Source organism: Ambystoma mexicanum, chromosome 8 (assembly GCF_040938575.1).
Source record: "Ambystoma mexicanum isolate Mex_15411 chromosome 8, UKY_AmexF1_1, whole genome shotgun sequence".
Lineage (NCBI taxonomy): Eukaryota > Metazoa > Chordata > Amphibia > Caudata > Ambystomatidae > Ambystoma > Ambystoma mexicanum.
The window spans coordinates 520842162-520866763 of record NC_090929.1 but is presented as its reverse complement, the minus strand read 5'-3'; positions in this window follow the sequence as shown (position 1 = coordinate 520866763).

The following is a 24602-nucleotide window of genomic DNA, read 5'->3' as shown; positions in this document are numbered from 1 at the left end:
AGAGCACATTAAGGTATCATCAAGGTTTTCATGCCCTCGCATGCACCGGATGCAGGCTGCCACTCTAGGGAACATTAAGGCATCAGCAGGGCTTTCATGCCCTCGCATGCACACGATACAGGCTGCCCCTCAAGTGCACATTAAGGCATCATCTGGGTTTCATGCCCTTGCATGCACTGGATACAGGCTGCCACTCAAGGGCACATTAAGGCATCATCAGGGGTTTCATGCTCTCGCATTCACTGGATAAAGGCTGCCACTCTAGGGCACATTAAGGCATCATCACGGCTGTCATGCCCTCGCATGCACTGGATAAAGGCTGCCACTCAAGGGCACATTAAGGCATCATCAGGGGTTTCATGCCCTCGCATGCACTGGATACAGGCTGCCACTCTAGAGCACATTAAGGTATCATCAGGATTTTCATGCCCTTGCATGCACTGGATACAGGCTGCCACTCAAGGGCACATTAAGGCATCATCAGGGGTTTCATGCTCTCGCATTCACTGGATAAAGGCTGCCACTCTAGGGCACATTAAGGCATCATCACGGCTGTCATGGCCTCGCATGCACTGGATAAAGGCTGCCACTCTAGGGAACATTAAGGCATCATCAGGGGTTTCATGCCCTCACATGCACTGGATACAGGCTGCCACTCAAGGGCACATTAAGGCATCATCAGGGGATTCATGCCCTCGCATGCACTGGATACAGGCTGCCACTCTAGGGCACATTAAGGTATCATCAGGATTTTCATGCCCTCGCATGCACTGGATACAGGCTGCCACTCAAGGGCACATTAAGGCATCATCAGGGGTTTCATGCTCTCGCATTCACTGGATAAAGGCTGCCACTCTAGGGCACATTAAGGCATCATCACGGCTGTCATGCCCTCGCATGCACTGGATAAAGGCTGCCACTCTAGGGAACATTAAGGCATCATCAGGGGTTTCATGCCCTCACATGCACTGGATACAGGCTGCCACTCAAGGGCACATTAAGGCATCATCAGGGGTTTCATGCCCTCGCATGCACTGGATACAGGCTGCCACTCTAGGGCACATTAAGGCATCATCAGGGTTTTTATGCCCTCGCATGCACTGAATACAGGCGGCAACTCTAGGGCACATTAAGGCATCATCAGGTGATTCATGCCCTCGCATGCACTGGATACAGGCTGCCACTCTAGGGCGTCTTAAGGCATCATCACGGCTGTCATGCCCTCGCATGCACTGGATACAGGCTTCCACTCTAGGGCACATTAAGGCATCCTCAGGGTTTTCATGCCCTCCAATGCACTGCATGCACACTGCCACTCTAGGGCACATTAAGCCATCATCAGGGGTTTCATGCCCTCAGATGCACTGGATACAGGCTTCCCCTCAAGGGCACATTAAGGCATCATCAGGGGTTTCATGCCCTCACATGCACTGTATACAGGCTGCCACTCTAGGGCACATTAAGGCATCATCAGGGTTTTCATGCCCTTGCATGCACTGCATGCAGGCTGCCACTCTAGGGCACATTAAGGCATCAGCAGGGCTTTCATGCCCTCGCATGCACACGATACAGGCTGCCACTCAAGGGCACATTAAGGCATCATCAGGGGTTTCATGCTCTCGCATTCACTGGATAAAGGCTGCCACTCTAGGGCACATTAAGGCATCATCACGGCTGTCATGCCCTCGCATGCACTGGATAAAGGCTGCCACTCAAGGGCACATTAAGGCATCATCAGGGGTTTCATGCCCTCGCATGCACTGGATACAGGCTGCCACTCTAGAGCACATTAAGGTATCATCAGGATTTTCATGCCCTTGCATGCACTGGATACAGGCTGCCACTCAAGGGCACATTAAGGCATCATCAGGGGTTTCATGCTCTCGCATTCACTGGATAAAGGCTGCCACTCTAGGGCACATTAAGGCATCATCACGGCTGTCATGGCCTCGCATGCACTGGATAAAGGCTGCCACTCTAGGGAACATTAAGGCATCATCAGGGGTTTCATGCCCTCACATGCACTGGATACAGGCTGCCACTCAAGGGCACATTAAGGCATCATCAGGGGTTTCATGCCCTCGCATGCACTGGATACAGGCTGCCACTCTAGGGCACATTAAGGTATCATCAGGATTTTCATGCCCTCGCATGCACTGGATACAGGCTGCCACTCAAGGGCACATTAAGGCATCATCAGGGGTTTCATGCTCTCGCATTCACTGGATAAAGGCTGCCACTCTAGGGCACATTAAGGCATCATCACGGCTGTCATGCCCTCGCATGCACTGGATAAAGGCTGCCACTCTAGGGAACATTAAGGCATCATCAGGGGTTTCATGCCCTCACATGCACTGGATACAGGCTGCCACTCAAGGGCACATTAAGGCATCATCAGGGGTTTCATGCCCTCGCATGCACTGGATACAGGCTGCCACTCTAGGGCACATTAAGGCATCATCAGGGTTTTTATGCCCTCGCATGCACTGAATACAGGCGGCAACTCTAGGGCACATTAAGGCATCATCAGGTGATTCATGCCCTCGCATGCACTGGATACAGGCTGCCACTCTAGGGCGTCTTAAGGCATCATCACGGCTGTCATGCCCTCGCATGCACTGGATACAGGCTTCCACTCTAGGGCACATTAAGGCATCCTCAGGGTTTTCATGCCCTCCAATGCACTGCATGCACACTGCCACTCTAGGGCACATTAAGCCATCATCAGGGGTTTCATGCCCTCAGATGCACTGGATACAGGCTTCCCCTCAAGGGCACATTAAGGCATCATCAGGGGTTTCATGCCCTCACATGCACTGTATACAGGTTGCCACTCTAGGGCACATTAAGGCATCATCAGGGTTTTCATGCCCTTGCATGCACTGCATGCAGGCTGCCACTCTAGGGCACATTAAGGCATAATCATGGCTGTCATGCCCTCGCATGCACTGGATACAGGCTGCCACTCTAGGGCACATTAAGGCATCATCAGGTTTTTCATGCCCTCGCATGCTCTGGATACAAGCTGCCACTCTAGGGTACATTAAGGCATCATCAGGGGTTTAAAGCTCTCGCATTCACTGGATACAGGCTGCCACTCTAGGGCACATTAAGGCATCATACATCACGGCTGTCATGCCCTCGCATGCACTGGATAAAGGCTGCCACTCTAGGGAACATTAAGGCATCATCAGGGGTTTCATGCCCTCACATGCACTGGATACAGGCTGCCACTCAAGGGCACATTAAGGCATCATCAGGGGTTTCATGCCCTCGCATGCACTGGATACAGGCTGCCACTCTAGAGCACATTAAGGTATCATCAGGGTGTTCATGCCCTCGCACGCTCTGGATACAGGCTGCCACTCTAGGGCACATTAAGGCATCATCTGTGGTTTCATGCCCTCGCATGCAGTGGATACAGGCTGCCACTCTAGAGCACATTAAGGTATCATCAGGGTTTTCATGCCCTTGCATGGACTGGATACAGGCTGCCACTCTAGGGCACATTAAGGCATCATCAGGGGTTTCATGCCCTTGCATGCTCTGGATACAGGCTGCCACTCTAGGGCACATTAAGGCCATCATCAGGTTTTTCATGCCCTCACATGCTCTGGATACAAGCTGCCACTCTAGGGCACATTAAGGCATCATCAGTGGTTTCATGCCCTCACATGCACTGGATACAGGCTGCCACTCAAGGGCACATTAAGGCATCATCAGGGGTTTCATGCCCTCGCATGCACTGGATACAGGCTGCCACTCTAGAGCACATTAAGGTATCATCAGGATTTTCATGCCCTCGCATGCACTGGATACAGGCTGCCACTCAAGGGCACATTAAGGCATCATCAGGGGTTTCATGCTCTCGCATTCACTGGATAAAGGCTGCCACTCTAGGGAACATTAAGGCATCATCAGGGGTTTCATGCCCACACATGCACTGGATACAGGCTGCCCCTCTAGGGCAAATTAAGGCATCATCAGGGTTTTCATGCCCTCGCATGCGCTGGATGCAGGCTGCCACTCTAGGGCACATTAAGGCATCATCAGGGTTTTCATGCCCTCGAATGCACTGCATGCAGAATTGCATGCAGACTGCCACTCTAGGGCACATTAAGTCATCATCAGAGGTTTCATGCCCTCGCATGCACTGGATACAGGCTTCCCCTCAAGGGCACATTAAGGCATCATCAGGGGTTTCATGCCCTCGCATGCACTGTATACAGGCTGCCACTCTAGGGCACATTAAGGCATCAACAGGGTTTTCATCCCCTCGCATGCACTGCATGCAGGCTGACACTCTAGGGTACATTAAGGCATAATCACGGAAGTCATGCTCTTGCATGCACTGGATACAGGCTGCCACTCTAGGGCACATTAAGGCATCATCACGGCTGTCATGCCCTCGCATGCACTGGATACAGTCTGCCACTCTAGGGAACATTAAGGCATCATCAGGGTTTTCATGCCCTCACATGCACTGCATGCAGGCTGCCACTCTAGGGCACATTAAGGCATCATCACGGCTGTAGTGCCCTAGCATTCACTGGATACAGGCTGCCACTCTAGGGCGTCTTAAGGCATCATCACGGCTGTCATGCCCTCGCATGCACTGGATACAGGCTTCCACTCTAGGGCACATTAAGGCATCATCAGGGGTTTCATGCCCTCGTATGCACTGGATACTGGATTGCCCTCTAGGGCACATTAAGGCATCATCAGGGTTTTCATGCCCTTACATTCACTGGATACAGGCTGCTACTCTAGGGCGTCTTAAGGCATCATCAGGGGTTTCATGCCCTCACCTGCTTTGGATACAAGCTGCCCCTCTAAGGCACATTAAGGCATCATCAGGGTTTTCATGCCCTCGCCTGCACTGCATACAGGCTGCTACTCTAGGGCACATTAAGGCATCATCACGGCTGTCATGCCCTCGCATGCACTGGATACAGGCTGCCACTCTAGGGCACATTAAGGCATCATCAGGGGTTTCATGCCCTCGCATGCTCTGGATACAAGCTGCCACTCTTGGGCACATTAAGGCATCATCAGGGGTTTCATGCCCTCGCATGCACTGGATACAGGCTGCCACTCTAGGGCACCTTAAATCATTATCAGGGGTTTCATGCCCTTGCATGGACTGGATACAGGCTGCCACTCTAGGGCACATTAAGGCATCATCAGGGGTTTCATGCCCTTGCATGCTCTGGATACAGGCTGCCACTCTAGGGCACATTAAGGCATCATCAGGTTTTTCATGCCCTCACATGCTCTGGATACAAGCTGCCACTCTAGGGCACATTAAGGCATCATCAGTGGTTTCATGCCCTCGCATGCACTGGATACAGGCTGCCACTCTAGGGCACATTAAGGCATCATCAGGGTTTTCATGCCCTTGCATGCACTGGATGCAGGCTGCCACTCTAGGGAACATTAAAGCATCAGCAGGGTTTTCATGCCCTCGAATGCACTGCATGCAGACTGCCACTCTAGGGCACATTAAGGCATCATCAGGGCTTTCATGCCCTCGCATGCACTGGATACAGACTTCCCCTCAAGGGCACATTAAGGCATCATCAGGGGTTTCATGCCCTCGAATGCACTGTATACAGGCTGCCACTCTAGGGCACATTAAGGCATCATCAGGGTTTTCATGCCCTCGCATGCACTGCATGCAGGCTGCCACTCTAGCGTACATTAAGGCATAATCACGGCTGGCATGCCCTCGCATGCTCTGGATACAGGCTGCCACTCTAGGGCACATTAAGGCATCATGAGGTTTTTCATGCCCTCGCATGCTCTGGATACAAGCTTCCACTCTAGGGCACATTAAGGCATCATCAGGGGTTTCATGCTCTCGCATGCACTGTATACAGGCTGCCACTCTAGGGCACATTACGGCATCATCAGGGTTTTCATGCCCTCGCATGCACTGGATGCAGGCTGCCACTCTAGGGCACATTAAGGCATAATCACGGCTGGAATGCCCTTGCATGCTCTGGATACAGGCTGCCACTCTAGGGCACATTAAGGCATCATGAGGTTTTTCATGCCCTCGCATGCTCTGGGTACAAGCTTCCACTCTAGGGCACATAAAGGCATCATCAGGGGTTTCAGGCCCTCACATGCTCTGGATACAAGCTGCCACTCTAGGGCACATTAAGGCATCATCAGGGTTTTCTTGCCCTTGCATGCTCTTCATACAAGCTGCCACTCTAGGGCACATAAAATCATCATCAGGGGTTTCATGCCCTCGCATGCACTGGATACAGGCTTCCACTCTAGGGCACATTAAGGCATCATCAGGGTTTTCATGCCCTCACATTCACTGGATACAGGCTGCCACTCTAGGGCGCCTTAAGACATCATCAGGGGTTTCATGCCCTCACCTGCTTTGGATACAAGCTGCCACTGTATGGCACATTAAGGCATCATCAGGGTTTTCATGCCCTCGCCTGCACTGGATACAGGCTGCCACTCTAGGGCACATTAAGGCATCATCAGGGTTTTCAGGCGCTCGCATGCACTGCACACAGGCTGCCACTCTAGGGCACATTAAGGCATCATCACGGCTGTCATGCCCTCGCATGCACTGGATACAGGCTGCCACTCTAGGGCACATTAAGGCATCATCAGGGCTTTCATGCCCTCGCATGCACAGCATACAGGCTTCCACTCAAGGGCACATTAAGGCATCATCAGGGTTTCATGCCCTCACATGCACTGGATACAGGCTGCCACTCTAGAGCACATTAAGGTATCATCAGGATTTTCATGCCCTCGCATGCACTGGATACAGGCTGCCACTCAAGGGCACATAAAGGCATCATCAGGGGTTTCATGCTCTCGCATTCACTGGATAAAGGCTGCCACTCTAGGGCATATTAAGGCATCATCACGGCTGTCATGCCCTTGCATGCACTGGATAAAGGCTGCCACTCTAGGGAACATTAAGGCATCATCAGGGGTTTCATGCCCTCACATGCGCTGGATACAGGCTGCCACTCAAGGGCACATTAAGGCATCATCAGGGGTTTCATGCCCTCGCATGCACTGGATACAGGCTGCCACTCTAGGGCACATTAAGGTATCATCAGGATTTTCATGCCCTTGCATGCACTGGATACTGGCTGCCACTCAAGGGCACATTAAGGCATCATCAGGGGTTTCATGCCCTCGCATGCACTGGATACAGGCTGCCACTCTAGAGCACATTAAGGTATCATCAGGGTTTTCATGCCCTCGCATGCACTGGATGCAGGCTGCCACTCTAGGGAACATTAAGGCATCAGCAGGGTTTTCATGCCCTCGAATGCACTGGATGTAGACTGCCACTCTAGGGCACATTAAGGCATCATCAGGGCTTTCATGCCCTCGCATAGGCAGGATACAGGCTTCCCCTCAAGTGCACATTAAACCATCATCAGGGTTTCATGCCCTTGCATGCACTGGATACAGGCTGCCACTCTAGAGCACATTAAGGTATCATCAGGATTTTCATGCCCTTGCATGCACTGGATACTGGCTGCCACTCAAGGGCACATTAAGGTATCATCAGGATTTTCATGCCCTTGCATGCACTGGATACTGGCTGCCACTCAAGGGCACATTAAGGCATCATCAGGGGTTTCATGCTCTCGCATTCACTGGATAAAGGCTGCCACTCTAGGGCACATTAAGGCATCATCACGGCTGTCATGCCCTCGCATGCACTGGATAAAGGCTGCCACTCTAGGGAACATTAAGGCATCATCAGGGGTTTCATGCCCTCACATGCACTGGATACAGGCTGACACTCAAGGGCACATTAAGGCATCATCAGGGGTGTCATGCCCTCGCATGCACTGGATACAGGCTGCCACTCTAGGGCACATTAAGGCATCATCAAGGTTTTGATGCCCTCACATGCACTCGATACAGGCTGCCACTCTAGGGCACATTAAGGCATCATCAGTGGTTTCATGCCCTCGCATGCACTGGATACAGGCTGCCACTCTAGAGCACATTAAGGTATCATCAGGGTTTTCATGCCCTCGCATGCACTGGATGCAGGCTGCCACTCTAGGGAACATTAAGGCATCAGCAGGGTTTTCATGCCCTCGAATGCACTGGATGTAGACTGCCACTCTAGGGCACATTAAGGCATCATCAGGGCTTTCATGCCCTCGCATGCGCAGGATACAGGCTTCCCCTCAAGTGCACATTAAACCATCATCAGGGTTTCATGCCCTCACATGCACTGGATACAGGCTGCTACTCAAGCGCACATCAAGGCATCATCAGGGGTTTCATGCCCTCGCATGCACTGGATACAGGCTGCCACTCTAGAGCACATTAAGGCATCATCACGGCTGTCATGCCCTCGCATGCACTGGATAAAGGCTGCCACTCTAGGGAACATTAAGGCATCATCAGGGGTTTCATGCCCTCACATGCACTGGATACAGGCTGCCACTCAAGGGCACATTAAGGCATCATCAGGGGTTTCATGCCCTCGCATGCACTGGATACAGGCTGCCACTCTAGGGCACATTAAGGCATCATCAAGGTTTTGATGCCCTCACATGCACTCGATACAGGCTGCCACTCTAGGGCACATTAAGGCATCATCAGTGGTTTCATGTCCTCGAATGCACTGGATGTAGACTGCCACTCTAGGGCACATTAAGGCATCATCAGGGCTTTCATGCCCTCGCATTGGCAGGATACAGGCTTCCCCTCAAGTGCACATTAAACCATCATCAGGGTTTCATGCCCTTGCATGCACTGGATACAGGCTGCCACTCTAGGGCACATTAAGGTATCATCAGGATTTTCATGCCCTTGCATGCACTGGATACTGGCTGCCACTCAAGGGCACATTAAGGTATCATCAGGATTTTCATGCCCTTGCATGCACTGGATACTGGCTGCCACTCAAGGGCACATTAAGGCATCATCAGGGGTTTCATGCTCTCGCATTCACTGGATAAAGGCTGCCACTCTAGGGCACATTAAGGCATCATCACGGCTGTCATGCCCTCGCATGCACTGGATAAAGGCTGCCACTCTAGGGAACATTAAGGCATCATCAGGGGTTTCATGCCCTCACATGCACTGGATACAGGCTGCCACTCAAGGGCACATTAAGGCATCATCAGGGGTTTCATGCCCTCGCATGCACTGGATACAGGCTGCCACTCTAGGGCACATTAAGGCATCATCAAGGTTTTGATGCCCTCACATGCACTCGATACAGGCTGCCACTCTAGGGCACATTAAGGCATCATCAGTGGTTTCATGCCCTCGCATGCACTGGATACAGGCTGCCACTCTAGAGCACATTAAGGTATCATCAGGGTTTTCATGCCCTCGCATGCACTGGATGCAGGCTGCCACTCTAGGGAACATTAAGGCATCAGCAGGGTTTTCATGCCCTCGAATGCACTGGATGAAGACTGCCACTCTAGGGCACATTAAGGCATCATCAGGGCTTTCATGCCCTCGCATGCGCAGGATACAGGCTTCCCCTCAAGTGCACATTAAACCATCATCAGGGTTTCATGCCCTCACATGCACTGGATACAGGCTGCTACTCAAGCGCACATCAAGGCATCATCAGGGGTTTCATGCCCTCGCATGCACTGGATACAGGCTGCCACTCTAGAGCACATTAAGGTATCATCAGGATTTTCATGCCCTCGCATGCACTGGATACAGGCTGCCACTCTAGGGCACATTAAGGCATCATCAAGGTTTTGATGCCCTCGCATGCACTCGATACAGGCTGCCACTCTAGGGCACATTAAGGCATCATCAGTGGTTTCATGCCCTCGCATGCACTGGATACAGGCTGCCACTCTAGGGCACATTAAGGTATCATCAGGATTTTCATGCCCTCGAATGCACTGCATGCAGAATTGCATGCAGACTGCCACTCTAGGGCACATTAAGTCATCATCAGAGGTTTCATGCCCTCGCATGCACTGGATACAGGCTTCCCCTCAAGGGCACATTAAGGCATCATCAGGGGTTTCATGCCCTCGCATGCACTGTATACAGGCTGCCACTCTAGGGCACATTAAGGCATCAACAGGGTTTTCATGCCCTCGCATGCACTGCATGCAGGCTGACACTCTAGGGTACATTAAGGCATAATCACGGAAGTCATGCTCTCGCATGCACTGGATACAGGCTGCCACTCTAGGGCACATTAAGGCATCATCACGGCTGTCATGCCCTCGCATGCACTGGATACAGTCTGCCACTCTAGGGAACATTAAGGCATCATCAGGGTTTTCATGCCCTCACATGCACTGCATGCAGGCTGCCACTCTAGGGCACATTAAGGCATCATCACGGCTGTAGTGCCCTAGCATTCACTGGATACAGGCTGCCACTCTAGGGCGTCTTAAGGCATCATCACGGCTGTCATGCCCTCGCATGCACTGGATACAGGCTTCCACTCTAGGGCACATTAAGGCATCATCAGGGGTTTCATGCCCTCGTATGCACTGGATACTGGATTGCCCTCTAGGGCACATTAAGGCATCATCAGGGTTTTCATGCCCTCGCATTCACTGGATACAGGCTGCTACTCTAGGGCGTCTTAAGGCATCATCAGGGGTTTCATGCCCTCACCTGCTTTGGATACAAGCTGCCCCTCTAAGGCACATTAAGGCATCATCAGGGTTTTCATGCCCTCGCCTGCACTGCATACAGGCTGCTACTCTAGGGCACATTAAGGCATCATCACGGCTGTCATGCCCTCGCATGCACTGGATACAGGCTGCCACTCTAGGGCACATTAAGGCATCATCAGGGGTTTCATGCCCTCGCATGCTCTGGATACAAGCTGCCACTCTTGGGCACATTAAGGCATCATCAGGGGTTTCATGCCCTCGCATGCACTGGATACAGGCTGCCACTCTAGGGCACCTTAAATCATTATCAGGGGTTTCATGCCCTTGCATGGACTGGATACAGGCTGCCACTCTAGGGCACATTAAGGCATCATCAGGGGTTTCATGCCCTTGCATGCTCTGGATACAGGCTGCCACTCTAGGGCACATTAAGGCATCATCAGGTTTTTCATGCCCTCACATGCTCTGGATACAAGCTGCCACTCTAGGGCACATTAAGGCATCATCAGTGGTTTCATGCCCTCGCATGCACTGGATACAGGCTGCCACTCTAGGGCACATTAAGGCATCATCAGGGTTTTCATGCCCTTGCATGCACTGGATGCAGGCTGCCACTCTAGGGAACATTAAAGCATCAGCAGGGTTTTCATGCCCTCGAATGCACTGCATGCAGACTGCCACTCTAGGGCACATTAAGGCATCATCAGGGCTTTCATGCCCTCGCATGCATTGGATACAGACTTCCCCTCAAGGGCACATTAAGGCATCATCAGGGGTTTCATGCCCTCGAATGCACTGTATACAGGCTGCCACTCTAGGGCACATTAAGGCATCATCAGGGTTTTCATGCCCTCGCATGCACTGCATGCAGGCTGCCACTCTAGCGTACATTAAGGCATAATCACGGCTGGCATGCCCTCGCATGCTCTGGATACAGGCTGCCACTCTAGGGCACATTAAGGCATCATGAGGTTTTTCATGCCCTCGCATGCTCTGGATACAAGCTTCCACTCTAGGGCACATTAAGGCATCATCAGGGGTTTCATGCTCTCGCATGCACTGTATACAGGCTGCCACTCTAGGGCACATTACGGCATCATCAGGGTTTTCATGCCCTCGCATGCACTGGATGCAGGCTGCCACTCTAGGGCACATTAAGGCATAATCACGGCTGGAATGCCCTTGCATGCTCTGGATACAGGCTGCCACTCTAGGGCACATTAAGGCATCATGAGGTTTTTCATGCCCTCGCATGCTCTGGGTACAAGCTTCCACTCTAGGGCACATAAAGGCATCATCAGGGGTTTCAGGCCCTCACATGCTCTGGATACAAGCTGCCACTCTAGGGCACATTAAGGCATCATCAGGGTTTTCTTGCCCTTGCATGCTCTTCATACAAGCTGCCACACTAGGGCACATAAAATCATCATCAGGGGTTTCATGCCCTCGCATGCACTGGATACAGGCTTCCACTCTAGGGCACATTAAGGCATCATCAGGGTTTTCATGCCCTCACATTCACTGGATACAGGCTGCCACTCTAGGGCGCCTTAAGGCATCATCAGGGGTTTCATGCCCTCACCTGCTTTGGATACAAGCTGCCACTGTATGGCACATTAAGGCATCATCAGGGTTTTCATGCCCTCGCCTGCACTGGATACAGGCTGCCACTCTAGGGCACATTAAGGCATCATCAGGGTTTTCAGGCCCTCGCATGCACTGCACACAGGCTGCCACTCTAGGGCACATTAAGGCATCATCACGGCTGTCATGCCCTCGCATGCACTGGATACAGGCTGCCACTCTAGGGCACATTAAGGCATCATCAGGGCTTTCATGCCCTCGCATGCACAGCATACAGGCTTCCACTCAAGGGCACATTAAGGCATCATCATGGTTTCATGCCCTCACATGCACTGGATACAGGCTGCCACTCTAGAGCACATTAAGGTATCATCAGGATTTTCATGCCCTCGCATGCACTGGATACAGGCTGCCACTCAAGGGCACATAAAGGCATCATCAGGGGTTTCATGCTCTCGCATTCACTGGATAAAGGCTGCCACTCTAGGGCATATTAAGGCATCATCACGGCTGTCATGCCCTTGCATGCACTGGATAAAGGCTGCCACTCTAGGGAACATTAAGGCATCATCAGGGGTTTCATGCCCTCACATGCACTGGATACAGGCTGCCACTCAAGGGCACATTAAGGCATCATCAGGGGTTTCATGCCCTTGCATGCACTGGATACAGGCTGCCACTCTAGGGCACATTAAGGTATCATCAGGATTTTCATGCCCTTGCATGCACTGGATACTGGCTGCCACTCAAGGGCACATTAAGGCATCATCAGGGGTTTCATGCTCTCGCATTCACTGGATAAAGGCTGCCACTCTAGGGCACATTAAGGCATCATCACGGCTGTCATGCCCTCGCATGCACTGGATAAAGGCTGCCACTCTAGGGAACATTAAGGCATCATCAGGGGTTTCATGCCCTCACATGCACTGGATACAGGCTGCCACTCAAGGGCACATTAAGGCATCATCAGGGGTTTCATGCCCTCGCATGCACTGGATACAGCTGCCACTCTAGGGCACATTAAGGCATCATCAAGGTTTTGATGCCCTCACATGCACTCGATACAGGCTGCCACTCTAGGGCACATTAAGGCATCATCAGTGGTTTCATGCCCTCGCATGCACTGGATACAGGCTGCCACTCTAGAGCACATTAAGGTATCATCAGGGTTTTCATGCCCTTGCATGCACTGGATGCAGGCTGCCACTCTAGGGAACATTATGGCATCAGCAGGGTTTTCATGCCCTCGAATGCACTGGATGTAGACTGCCACTCTAGGGCACATTAAGGCATCATCAGGGCTTTCATGCCCTCGCATAGGCAGGATACAGGCTTCCCCTCAAGTGCACATTAAACCATCATCAGGGTTTCATGCCCTTGCATGCACTGGATACAGGCTGCCACTCTAGGGCACATTAAGGTATCATCAGGATTTTCATGCCCTTGCATGCACTGGATACTGGCTGCCACTCAAGGGCACATTAAGGTATCATCAGGATTTTCATGCCCTTGCATGCACTGGATACTGGCTGCCACTCAAGGGCACATTAAGGCATCATCAGGGGTTTCATGCTCTCGCATTCACTGGATAAAGGCTGCCACTCTAGGGCACATTAAGGCATCATCACGGCTGTCATGCCCTCGCATGCACTGGATAAAGGCTGCCACTCTAGGGAACATTAAGGCATCATCAGGGGTTTCATGCCCTCACATGCACTGGATACAGGCTGCCACTCAAGGGCACATTAAGGCATCATCAGGGGTTTCATGCCCTCGCATGCACTGGATACAGGCTGCCACTCTAGGGCACATTAAGGCATCATCAAGGTTTTGATGCCCTCACATGCACTCGATACAGGCTGCCACTCTAGGGCACATTAAGGCATCATCAGTGGTTTTATGCCCTCGCATGCACTGGATACAGGCTGCCACTCTAGAGCACATTAAGGTATCATCAGGGTTTTCATGCCCTCGCATGCACTGGATGTAGACTGCCACTCTAGGGCACATTAAGGCATCATCAGGGCTTTCATGCCCTCGCATGCGCAGGATACAGGCTTCCCCTCAAGTGCACATTAAACCATCATCAGGGTTTCATGCCCTCACATGCACTGGATACAGGCTGCTACTCAAGCGCACATCAAGGCATCATCAGGGGTTTCATGCCCTCGCATGCACTGGATACAGGCTGCCACTCTAGAGCACATTAAGGTATCATCAGGATTTTCATGCCCTCGCATGCACTGGATACAGGCTGCCACTCTAGGGCACATTAAGGCATCATCAAGGTTTTGATGCCCTCGCATGCACTCGATACAGGCTGCCACTCTAGGGCACATTAAGGCATCATCAGTGGTTTCATGCCCTCGCATGCACTGGATACAGGCTGCCACTCTAGGGCACATTAAGGCATCATCAGGGTTTTCATGCCCTCGTATGCACTGGATGCAGGCTGCCACTGTAGGAAACGTTAAGGCATCAGCAGGGTTTTCATGCCCTCGAATGCACTGGATACAGGCTGCCACTCTAGGGCACATTAAGGCATCATCAGTGGTTTCATGCCCTCGCATGCACTGGATACAGGCTGCCACTCTAGGGCACATTAAGGCATCATCACGGCTGTCATGCCCTCGCATGCACTGGATACAGGCTGCCACTCTAGGGCACATTAAGGCATCATCAGGGCTTTCATGCCCTCACATGCACAGGATACAGGCTTCCCCACAAGTGCACATTAAGGCATCATCAGGGTTTCATGCCCTTGCATGCACTGGATACAGGCTGCCACTCTAGGGCACATTAAGGCATCATGCATCACGGCTGTCATGCCCTCACATGCACTGGATAAAGGCTGCCACTCTAGGGAACATTAAGGCATCATCAGGGGTTTCATGCCCTCACATGCACTGGATACAGGCTGCTACTCAAGCGCACATCAAGGCATCATCAGGGGTTTCATGCCCTCGCATGCACTGGATACAGGCTGCCACTCTAGAGCACATTAAGGTATCATCAGGATTTTCATGCCCTCGCATGCACTGGATACAGGCTGCCACTCTAGGGCACATTAAGGCATCATCAAGGTTTTGATGCCCTCGCATGCACTCGATACAGGCTGCCACTCTAGGGCACATTAAGGCATCATCAGTGGTTTCATGCCCTCGCATGCACTGGATACAGGCTGTCACTGTAGGGCACGTTAAGGCATCATCAGGGTTTTCATGCCCTCGTATGCACTGGATGCAGGCTGCCACTGTAGGGAACGTTAAGGCATCAGCAGGGTTTTCATGCCCTCGAATGCACTGGATACAGGCTGCCACTCTAGGGCACATTAAGGCATCATCAGGGGTTTCATGCCCTCGCATGCACTGGATACAGGCTTCCACTCTAGGGCACATTAAGGCATCATCAGGGTTTTCATGCCCTCGCATTCACTGGATACAGGCTGCCACTCTAGGGCACCTTAAGGCATCATCAGGGGTTTCATGCCCTCACCTGCTTTGGATACAAGCTGCCACTGTAGGGCACATTAAGGCATCATCAGGGTTTTCATGCCCTCGCCTGCACTGGATACAGGCTGCCACTCTAGGGCACATTAAGGCATCATCAGGGTTTTCATGCCCTCGCATGCACTGCACGCAGGCTGCCACTCTAGGGCACATTAAGGCATCATCACGGCTGTCATGCCCTCGCATGCACTGGATACAGGCTGCCACTCTAGGGCACATTAAGGCATCATCAGGGGTTTCATGCTCTCGCATGCTCTGAATACAAGCTGCCACTCTTGTGCACATTAAGGGATCATCAGGGGTTTCATGCCTTTGCATGCACTGGATACAGGCTGCCACTCTAGGGCACCTTAAAGCATCATCAGGGGTTTCATGCCCTTGCATGCACTGGATACAGGCTGCCACTCTAGGGCACATTAAGGCATCATCAGGTTTTTCATGCCCTCACATGCTCTGGATACAAGCTGCCACTCTAGGGTACATTAAGGCATCATCAGGGGTTTAAAGCTCTCGCATTCACTGGATACAGGCTGCCACTCTAGGGCACATTAAGGCATCATACATCACGGCTGTCATGCCCTCGCATGCACTGGATAAAGGCTGCCACTCTAGGGAACATTAAGGCATCATCAGGGGTTTCATGCCCTCACATGCACTGGATACAGGCTGCCACTCAAGGGCACATTAAGGCATCATCAGGGGTTTCATGCCCTCGCATGCACTGGATACAGGCTGCCACTCTAGAGCACATTAAGGTATCATCAGGGTGTTCATGCCCTCGCACGCTCTGCATACAGGCTGCCACTCTAGGGCACATTAAGGCATCATCAGTGGTTTCATGCCCTCGCATGCACTGGATACAGGCTGCCACTCTAGAGCACATTAAGGTATCATCAGGGTTTTCATGCCCTTGCATGGACTGGATACAGGCTGCCACTCTAGGGCACATTAAGGCATCATCAGGGGTTTCATGCCCTTGCATGCTCTGGATACAGGCTGCCACTCTAGGGCACATTAAGGCCATCATCAGGTTTTTCATGCCCTCACATGCTCTGGATACAAGCTGCCACTCTAGGGCACATTAAGGCATCATCAGTGGTTTCATGCCCTCACATGCACTGGATACAGGCTGCCACTCAAGGGCACATTAAGGCATCATCAGGGGTTTCATGCCCTCGCAAGCACTGGATACAGGCTGCCACTCTAGAGCACATTAAGGTATCATCAGGATTTTCATGCCCTCGCATGCACTGGATACAGGCTGCCACTCAAGGGCACATTAAGGCATCATCAGGGGTCTCATGCTCTCGCATTCACTGGATAAAGGCTGCCACTCTAGGGCACATTAAGGCATCATCACGGCTGTCATGCCCTCGCATGCACTGGATAAAGGCTGCCACTCTAGGGAACATTAAGGCATCATCAGGGGTTTCATGCCCTCACATGCACTGGATACAGGCTGCCACTCAAGGGCACATTAAGGCATCATCAGGGGTTTCATGCCCTCGCATGCACTGGATACAGGCTGCCACTCAAGGGCACATTAAGGCATCATCAGGGGTTTCATGCTCTCGCATTCACTGGATAAAGGCTGCCACTCTAGGGCACATTAAGGCATCATCACGGCTGTCATGCCCTCGCATGCACTGGATAAAGGCTGCCACTCTAGGGAACATTAAGGCATCATCAGGGGTTTCATGCCCTCACATGCACTGGATACAGGCTGCCACTCAAGGGCACATTAAGGCATCATCAGGGGTTTCATGCCCTCGCCTGCACTGGATACAGGCTGCCACTCTAGGGCACATTAAGGCATCATCAGGGTTTTCAGGCCCTCGCATGCACTGCACACAGGCTGCCACTCTAGGGCACATTAAGGCATCATCACGGCTGTCATGCCCTCGCATGCACTGGATACAGGCTGCCACTCTAGGGCACATTAAGGCATCATCAGGGCTTTCATGCCCTCGCATGCACAGCATACAGGCTTCCACTCAAGGGCACATTAAGGCATCATCAGGGTTTCATGCCCTCACATGCACTGGATACAGGCTGCCACTCTAGAGCACATTAAGGTATCATCAGGATTTTCATGCCCTCGCATGCACTGGATACAGGCTGCCACTCAAGGGCACATAAAGGCATCATTAGGGGTTTCATGCTCTCGCATTCACTGGATAAAGGCTGCCACTCTAGGGCATATTAAGGCATCATCACGGCTGTCATGCCCTTGCATGCACTGGATAAAGGCTGCCACTCTAGGGAACATTAAGGCATCATCAGGGGTTTCATGCCCTCACATGCACTGGATACAGGCTGCCACTCAAGGGCACATTAAGGCATCATCAGGGGTTTCATGCCCTCGCATGCACTGGATACAGGCTGCCACTCTAGGGCACATTAAGGTATCATCAGGATTTTCATGCCCTTGCATGCACTGGATACTGGCTGCCACTCAAGGGCACATTAAGGCATCATCAGGGGTTTCATGCTCTCGCATTCACTGGATAAAGGCTGCCACTCTAGGGCACATTAAGGCATCATCACGGCTGTCATGCCCTCGTATGCACTGGATAAAGGCTGCCACTCTAGGGAACATTAAGGCATCATCAGGGGTTTCATGCCCTCACATGCACTGGATACAGGCTGCCACTCAAGGGCACATTAAGGCATCATCAGGGGTTTCATGCCCTCGCATGCACTGGATACAGGCTGCCACTCTAGGGCACATTAAGGCATCATCAAGGTTTTGATGCCCTCACATGCACTCGATACAGGCTGCCACTCTAGGGCACATTAAGGCATCATCAGTGGTTTCATGCCCTCGCATGCACTGGATACAGGCTGCCACTCTAGAGCACATTAAGGTATCATCAGGGTTTTCATGCCCTCGCATGCACTGGATGCAGGCTGCCACTCTAGGGAACATTAAGGCATCAGCAGGGTTTTCATGCCCTCGAATGCACTGGATGTAGACTGCCACTCTAGGGCACATTAAGGCATCATCAGGGCTTTCATGCCCTCGCATAGGCAGGATACAGGCTTCCCCTCAAGTGCACATTAAACCATCATCAGGGTTTCATGCCCTTGCATGCACTGGATACAGGCTGCCACTCTAGGGCACATTAAGGTATCATCAGGATTTTCATGCCCTTGCATGCACTGGATACTGGCTGCCACTCAAGGGCACATAAAGGTATCATCGGGATTTTCATGCCCTTGCATGCACTGGATACTGGCTGCCACTCAAGGGCACATTAAGGCATCATCAGGGGTTTCATGCTCTCGCATTCACTGGATAAAGGCTGCCACTCTAGGGCACATTAAGGCATCATCACGGCTGTCATGCCCTCGCATGCACTGGATAAAGGCTGCCACTCTAGGGAACATTAAGGCATCATCAGGGGTTTCATGCCCTCACATGCACTGGATACAGGCTGCCACTCAAGGGCACATTAAGGCATCATCAGGGGTTTCATGCCCTCGCATGCACTGGATACAGGCTGCCACTCTAGGGCACATTAAGGCATCATCAAGGTTTTGATGCCCTCACATGCACTCGATACAGGCTGCCACTCTAGGGCACATTAAGGCATCATCAGTGGTTTCATGCCCTCGCATGCACTGGATACAGGCTGCCACTCTAGAGCACATTAAGGTATCATCAGGGTTTTCATGCCCTCGCATGCACTGGATGCAGGCTGCCACTCTAGGGAACATTAAGGCATCAGCAGGGTTTTCATGCCCTCGAATGCACTGGATGTAGACTGCCACTCTAGGGCACATTAAGGCATCATCAGGGCTTTCATGCCCTCGCATGCGCAGGATACAGGCTTCCCCTCAAGTGCACATTAAACCATCATCAGGGTTTCATGCCCTCACATGCACTGGATACAGGCTGCTACTCAAGCGCACATCAAGGCATCATCAGGGGTTTCATGCCCTCGCATGCACTGGATACAGGCTGCCACTCTAGAGCACATTAAGGTATCATCAGGATTTTCATGCCCTCGCATGCACTGGATACAGGCTGCCACTCTAGGGCACATTAAGGCATCATCAAGGTTTTGATGCCCTCGCATGCACTCGATACAGGCTGCCACTCTAGGGCACATTAAGGCATCATCAGTGGTTTCATGCCCTCGCATGCACTGGATACAGGCTGCCACTCTAGGGCACATTAAGGCATCATCAGGGTTTTCATGCCCTCGTATGCACTGGATGCAGGCTGCCACTGTAGGGAACGTTAAGGCATCAGCAGGGTTTTCATGCCCTCGAATGCACTGGATACAGGCTGCCACTCTAGGGCACATTAAGGCATCATCAGTGGTTTCATGCCCTCGCATGCACTGGATACAGGCTGCCACTCTAGGGCACATTAAGGCATCATCACGGCTGTCATGCCCTCGCATGCACTGGATACAGGCTGCCACTCTAGGGCACATTAAGGCATCATCAGGGCTTTCATGCCCTCACATGCACAGGATACAGGCTTCCCCTCAAGTGCACATTAAGGCATCATCAGGGTTTCATGCCCTTGCATGCACTGGATACAGGCTGCCACTCTAGGGCACATTAAGGCATCATGCATCACGGCTGTCATGCCCTCACATGCACTGGATAAAGGCTGCCACTCTAGGGAACATTAAGGCATCATCAGGGGTTTCATGCCCTCACATGCACTGGATACAGGCTGCTACTCAAGCGCACATCAAGGCATCATCAGGGGTTTCATGCCCTCGCATGCACTGGATACAGGCTGCCACTCTAGAGCACATTAAGGTATCATCAGGATTTTCATGCCCTCGCATGCACTGGATACAGGCTGCCACTCTAGGGCACATTAAGGCATCATCAGGGTTTTCATGCCCTCGTATGCACTGGATGCAGGCTGCCACTGTAGGGAACGTTAAGGCATCAGCAGGGTTTTCATGCCCTCGAATGCACTGGATACAGGCTGCCACTCTAGGGCACATTAAGGCATCATCAGTGGTTTCATGCCCTCGCATGCACTGGATACAGGCTGCCACTCTAGGGCACATTAAGGCATCATCACGGCTGTCATGCCCTCGCATGCACTGGATACAGGCTGCCACTCTAGGGCACATTAAGGCATCATCAGGGCTTTCATGCCCTCACATGCACAGGATACAGGCTTCCCCTCAAGTGCACATTAAGGCATCATCAGGGTTTCATGCCCTTGCATGCACTGGATACAGGCTGCCACTCTAGGGCACATTAAGGCATCATGCATCACGGCTGTCATGCCCTCACATGCACTGGATAAAGGCTGCCACTCTAGGGAACATTAAGGCATCATCAGGGGTTTCATGCCCTCACATGCACTGGATACAGGCTGCTACTCAAGCGCACATCAAGGCATCATCAGGGGTTTCATGCCCTCGCATGCACTGGATACAGGCTGCCACTCTAGAGCACATTAAGGTATCATCAGGATTTTCATGCCCTCGCATGCACTGGATACAGGCTGCCACTCTAGGGCACATTAAGGCATCATCAAGGTTTTGATGCCCTCGCATGCACTCGATACAGGCTGCCACTCTAGGGCACATTAAGGCATCATCAGTGGTTTCATGCCCTCGCATGCACTGGATACAGGCTGTCACTGTAGGGCACGTTAAGGCATCATCAGGGTTTTCATGCCCTCGTATGCACTGGATGCAGGCTGCCACTGTAGGGAACGTTAAGGCATCAGCAGGGTTTTCATGCCCTCGAATGCACTGGATACAGGCTGCCACTCTAGGGCACATTAAGGCATCATCAGGGGTTTCATGCCCTCGCATGCACTGGATACAGGCTTCCACTCTAGGGCACATTAAGGCATCATCAGGGTTTTCATGCCCTCGCATTCACTGGATACAGGCTGCCACTCTAGGGCACCTTAAGGCATCATCAGGGGTTTCATGCCCTCACCTGCTTTGGATACAAGCTGCCACTGTAGGGCACATTAAGGCATCATCAGGGTTTTCATGCCCTCGCCTGCACTGGATACAGGCTGCCACTCTAGGGCACATTAAGGCATCATCAGGGTTTTCATGCCCTCGCATGCACTGCACGCAGGCTGCCACTCTAGGGCACATTAAGGCATCATCACGGCTGTCATGCCCTCGCATGCACTGGATACAGGCTGCCACTCTAGGGCACATTAAGGCATCATCAGGGGTTTCATGCTCTCGCATGCTCTGAATACAAGCTGCCACTCTTGGGCACATTAAGGGATCATCAGGGGTTTCATGCCCTTGCATGCACTGGATACAGGCTGCCACTCTAGGGCACCTTAAAGCATCATCAGGGGTTTCATGCCCTTGCATGCACTGGATACAGGCTGCCACTCTAGGGCACATTAAGGCATCATCAGGTTTTTCATGCCCTCACATGCTCTGGATACAAGCTGCCACTCTAGGGTACATTAAGGCATCATCAGGGGTTTAAAGCTCTCGCATTCACTGGATACAGGCTGCCACTCTAGGGCACATTAAGGCATCATACATCACGGCTGTCATGCCCTCGCATGCACTGGATAAAGGCTGCCACTCTAGGGAACATTAAGGCATCATCAGGGGTTTCATGCCCTCACATGCACTGGATACAGGCTGCCACTCAAGGGCACATTAAGGCATCATCAGGGGTTTCATGCCCTCGCATGCACTGGATACAGGCTGCCACTCTAGAGCACATTAAGGTATCATCAGGGTGTTCATGCCCTCGCACGCTCTGGATACAGGCTGCCACTCTAGGGCACATTAAGGCATCATCAGTGGTTTCATGCCCTCGCATGCACTGGATACAGGCTGCCACTCTAGAGCACATTAAGGTATCATCAGGGTTTTCATGCCCTTGCATGGACTGGATATAGGCTGCCACTCTAGGGCACATTAAGGCATCATCAGGGGTTTCATGCCCTTGCATGCTCTGGATACAGGCTGCCACTCTAGGGCACATTAAGGCCATCATCAGGTTTTTCATGCCCTCACATGGTCTGGATACAAGCTGCCACTCTAGGGCACATTAAGGCATCATCAGTGGTTTCATGCCCTCACATGCACTGGATACAGGCTGCCACTCAAGGGCACATTAAGGCATCATCAGGGGTTTCATGCCCTCGCAAGCACTGGATACAGGCTGCCACTCTAGAGCACATTAAGGTATCATCAGGATTTTCATGCCCTCGCATGCACTGGATACAGGCTGCCACTCAAGGGCATATAAAGGCATCATCAGGGGTTTCATGCTCTCGCATTCACTGGATAAAGGCTGCCACTCTAGGGCACATTAAGGCATCATCACGGCTGTCATGCCCTCGCATGCACTGGATAAAGGCTGCCACTCTAGGGAACATTAAGGCATCATCAGGGGTTTCATGCCCTCACATGCACTGGATACAGGCTGCCACTCAAGGGCACATTAAGGCATCATCAGGGGTTTCATGCCCTCGCATGCACTGGATACAGGCTGCCACTCTAGGGCACATTAAGGTATCATCAGGATTTTCATGCCCTCGCATGCACTGGATACAGGCTGCCACTCTAGGGAACATTAAGGCATCATCAGGGGTTTCATGCCCTCGCATGCACTGGATACAGGCTGCCACTCTAGAGCACATTAAGGTTTCATCAGGGTTTTCATGCCCTCGCATGCACTGGATGCAGGCTGCCACTCTAGGGAACATTAAGGCATCAGCAGGGTTTTCATGCCCTCGAATGCACTGCATGTAGACTGCCACTCTAGGGCACATTAAGGCATCATCAGGGCTTTCTTGCCCTCGCATGCACAGGATAGATGCTTCCCCTCAAGGGCACATTAAGGCATCATCAGGGTTTCATGCCCTCACATGCACTGGATACAGGCTGCCACTCAAGGGCACATTAAGGCATCATCAGGGGTTTCATGCCCTCGCATGCACTGGATACAGGCTGCCACTCTAGAGCACATTAAGGTATCATGAGGATTTTCATGCCCTTGCATGCACTGGATACAGACTGCCACTCAAGGGCACATTAAGGCATTATCAGGGGTTTCATGCTCTCGCATTCACTGGATAAAGGCTGCCACTCTAGGGCACATTAAGGCATCATCACGGCTGTCATGCCCTCGCATGCACTGGATAAAGGCTGCCGCTCTAGGTAACATTAAGGCATCATCAGGGGTTTCATGCCCTCACATGCACTGGATACAGGCTGCCACTCAAGGGCACATTAAGGCATCATCAGGGGTTTCATGCCCTCGCATGCACTGGAAACAAGCTGCCACTCTAGGGCACATTAAGGTATCATCAGGATTTTCATGCCCTCGCATGCACTGGATACAGGCTGCCACTCAAGGGCACATTAAGGCATCATCAGGGGTTTCTTGCTCTCGCATTCACTGGATAAAGGCTGCCACTCTAGGGCACATTAAGGCATCATCACGGCTGTCATGCCCTTGCATGCACTGGATAAAGGCTGCCACTCTAGGGAACATTAAGGCATCATCAGGGGTTTCATGCCCTCACATGCACTGGATACAAGCTGCCACTCAAGGGCACATTAAGGCATCATCAATGGGTTTCATGCCCTCGCATGCACTGGATACAGGCTGCCACTCTAGGGCACATTAAGGCATCATCAGGGTTTTGATGCCCTCGCATGCACTGGATACAGGCGGCAACTCTAGGGCACATTAAGGCATCATCAGGTGTTTCATGCCCTCGCATGCACTGGATACAGGCTGCCACTCTAGGGCAAATTAAGGCATCATCAGGGTTTTCATGCCCTCGCATGCGCTGGATGCAGGCTGCCACTCTAGGGCACATTAAGGCATCATCAGGGTTGTCATGCCCTCGAATGCACTGCATGCAGAACTGCATGCAGACTGCCACTCTAGG